The sequence below is a fragment of the Mandrillus leucophaeus genome, unplaced genomic scaffold, assembly GCF_000951045.1.
Source record: "Mandrillus leucophaeus isolate KB7577 unplaced genomic scaffold, Mleu.le_1.0 Scaffold720, whole genome shotgun sequence".
In the NCBI taxonomy this organism is placed as follows: domain Eukaryota; kingdom Metazoa; phylum Chordata; class Mammalia; order Primates; family Cercopithecidae; genus Mandrillus; species Mandrillus leucophaeus.
Genome location: NW_012107809.1, coordinates 622,521 through 626,078, shown reverse-complemented (window position 1 = coordinate 626,078; position 3,558 = coordinate 622,521). Strand labels below are relative to the sequence as shown.

Here is a 3,558-nt window from a genome sequence, read left to right as displayed (position 1 = left end):
TGTCACTTCTATTCCTAGCGCTTTATCAAACAATTTGAGGACCCCATTTTTATGCTAGGGCTTCATTGATGGAATGGAGCCATCACATTGTCTATATCACTTTAGAGGTGTTTCCAAAGTTCTCAGCACCTCGAGTCTCTTGTTAGCGTCCGTGGACGGTCAGCGGGAAAACTTGGTACCTAACAGGGTTTCCACCAAAGGCAGCTCTCCGAGGGGCTTCACCATCAAGAGCAATCGAAACAGACTGGACCACCCTGCTGGGTCAGTCCCAACATTCCAGGGCCACGCGAGGAAGTCTAAGGCGGGAAAGAGACGATCAGTGGGAGGGCCAGGCGCCGGAATTCCCCACTTCTGCGCCTCCACCCCTACTCCCGCCCCACGCCCACCGCCCTCTCCACTGACAGTCCGCCGCGCCCGCCCACGCGGTGACGTCATCTCGCGGCAGCCGGGCGCCCCGCCCAGATAGTGGGAGCCGGAAGCCGGGCATGCAGCGGCGCGCGGCGTCCCGGAACCCACGAGCCTGAGAACTCGCGCACCTGGGGGAAGCCGGCGGGAGGCAGCGGGCATGCGCAGGGCTGCGGTGGCGCAGGCGCCCTGCCGCGCTCGCCGGTCGGGAACCGGTTCTCCTAGTCGGAGCTGGCGGCGTGCTGTGGGCTGTGCGGGAGCGAGGGAAGAAGAAGAGGGAGATAGGGAGCCCGACTCTTGGGAAGGGCAGGCTTGCCTCTGGGATGGGGAGGAGGCAGTGCAGGGATCCTGCTGTGTGTCTGTGCAGGGCGCGTCCCAGTAGTTTGGGATTTGCAAGAAGATGCAATCAAACAACATTGGCATAGAAAGTGCGATGCGTTTATCCTAAGCCAAGAACACGCTTAGAATGCACGCCCAGAACCAGTTCTCCCCGAAGGATGGCAACGCACCTGTGTGCCGGGCTCCGCGCAAGGGCTTTCCTTGTTCTTTTATTCTCCCGCCGCCGCTAACAACCTTGTGGGGCGGGCATGGTTGGATCCCCAATTTAAAAGTGGGGAAACTGAGGACAGATTAACCGGTCTGCACGTAACAAAGCTGAAAAGTGGTGGAATTGCTGTTTTTTTCAGGTTTGCCTGATTCTAGAGCTCAGTGCTGCCCATCAGGTGTTTGAAGTCATGATTTGGGGAAAATGGGACAGTGAAGACGTTGTGTTAAAAAAAAAAAAAAAAAAAAAAGCATATCATGAGGTTTGGACATTGAGAGGTATAGGCTGGCTGTAGGAGTCGGGTAGGTGCCAAGGAAAAGGAACTCAGGGTAGATTTTGAATGGGATTTGGCGACAGGGAAGGAGAGAAAGCTTTCCGGTGGTGAGAACAAGGGGAAGGAAAGGGAAAACAAAAGCGTGGAGGTGGGAAAGGAAACATGGGGAGAAAGCGATTGCCTCATTTGGAGTCTTGTGTTTGTGTTTGGCTTGCAAATAGAAGCATCTATAATTCTAGGGTGGGGGTTTTCTTTCAAAGAAATGAATTTTCTCCTTTCTGTTCTTAGGGTTTATGCTATGATGCACAGTGACACGTACCTCTGTTTAGCAAGGTGCATTCCGGCTAGTCATTTAACAGCTGGAAACTTATATACCTGTGGCAAAGATGATCTGCGGTGGAGGGTTTATTCCTGGCCCCTGGCCTGCCTGACCTTGGTCTTTTTAGTGCTTGCCGGATCCTTAGTTCCTTTCTGGTTCCAGTAGTGAGAGGAATAAACACTTCTAACTCCAATCCAACACACTCTCAATGTCAACACCCTCACTATTTTTAAAAGAAGAAAAAAAATACGAAATCATCTTTGTTTAAAGAAGCCTGGCCCCTGTGATTTGTTAATTTGTTGTGTTTTTATACTGTTATTGCTATAACACAGTTTGCACTACACCATTTAGCAACTGATTACTACCTTGTATTAGCCTCTAATTGTTTAATGGGTGTAAATTTTATCTCCTTAAAAAGATTGTAAGATGCCTTAGTCATGGGACTGTGCTGTTTATCTCATAGCCCTGACTGCTGACTTAATTGCCTTTTTCAAGTGTTTCTCTTGCTGAACCCTCACCACTGAGTACCCTGCCTGGCATACTAGGTACTCAGTAAACATTTAATAAATGAAATGAGTCCTCCTGGAGAGCAGGAACAAGCTTGTTATTTATATTGTTCTGGTCCTCTAGCAGAATTATCTTCTCTGGTGGGCACTCAGCACTCCGGTGTGACTTCATCGCTGTGCCTTTCATCAGGGGAAAGATAATCTCCTTGTTTTGCCCTATAAAGAATTGCCACCTGAACACTATGCCCACAAGAAGTCTGCTGAGAAATAATTGTTGATAGATTGACTTAGCCTCAAAGACATCCTGGATTCTTTTCTAAAGCGTGCATCTGTCCGTCTACAATAAACGGTATTTGTGGTTATCTTGGCCAGGCTGCCTAAGAAATACTTTAGGAGAATGTAATTTGAGTATCTTCTTGGCTTGAGAAAGCAAACAAACAAACCAATAAACAGAATCAAACCAACAGAACCCAATAGCAAAAGGATCTTCGTGTTTAATAACCCTATCTGCAAATTTTAAACAATTTTGTGCTCCGGGAGAGAGAATGCCTCCTTGTGTGTGAATTTCCAGAGCTTTTAATTTATAGTGACATTACATTCAACACTTCCTTTTAAATTTGAAGGGAGGTGGCCTTAAAAATATGCTGGCAACTGGTTTGGATGAGAAAGATTCCGGTTCTTTCTTTATCCAAACCAATTAGACCAGGTCTGAACAGGATTTACAACAGAGAGCAGACCTTGGGTGCCCAAGAACTTTGCTTCATTCCAGGTTGGCGAACACAAGTCAAGTCTGCACCATTGTTCTGTCAGCCGGTTCAGGATACGGCACAGAGTCGATGGGATGGGATGGGGGTGGGAAGGTGATGAGTTCACGTAAATATCTGTACCTAGGAGAGTCAGAAGCTAGAGTAAATTCTCTTAAATAGGCCCTTTCAGTGGCTGCTAAATCTGGCTCATTTCCCATGAATTAGCTGTGGGACACTGGGGACAACTTAGTTCAAATTTCTGGGCCTTCGTCTCCTCATTCGTAAAATGGGGATAACGATAATTTTGGAGTTATAGCATGTAAATGTGCAAAGCAGTTAGAACAATGCCTGGTACACTCACACATAGCACGCGCTTTGTGAAATGTTTGGCAAGTAAATAAAGCGCTAACCTATGCTAACCGCGTCTAAATAGCCAGCCACTTGTAAGCCCCACCTATACTGAAATTACGGGGACGCTACCGTTTTCCGACTTCGAGATTTTCCTGACCCATGCAATTACTTTGCTGCCCTCCACGAGGCTGTAACTCGCCCTCAGGATGTGGGACGTCTGGACTCTTCTCTCCGCCCCCTTGTAGCCCCCCACTCTCCCTCGCGGTGGTGCAGTGAATAAGGGAGGGGTACACGTCCTCCTTCTTCCCCGCCCCCTATCTTCGCGGCTCGCTAAAGCGTTAGTAACCGCCCCGCCGTACTACCGTTGGTCCGGGAACGCCTCCGGGGCGGGGCTGGGGTGCCGCGCACGCGCT

General features: G+C 49.0%; 1 protein-coding gene across 1 annotated transcript in view; it reads left to right on the top strand.

Moving 5' to 3' along the window:
- Positions 1–560: 560 nt before the first annotated feature.
- The window catches only part of STIM2 (stromal interaction molecule 2), a 178,652-nt gene continuing 175,654 nt past the window's right edge, over positions 561–3,558 (top strand). Inside the window, exons 1-2 of the mRNA XM_011965342.1 lie at positions 561–649; positions 1,092–1,251. The gene's annotated coding sequence lies outside the window, so the exon portion shown is untranslated. The remainder of the gene's footprint in view (positions 650–1,091; positions 1,252–3,558) is intronic.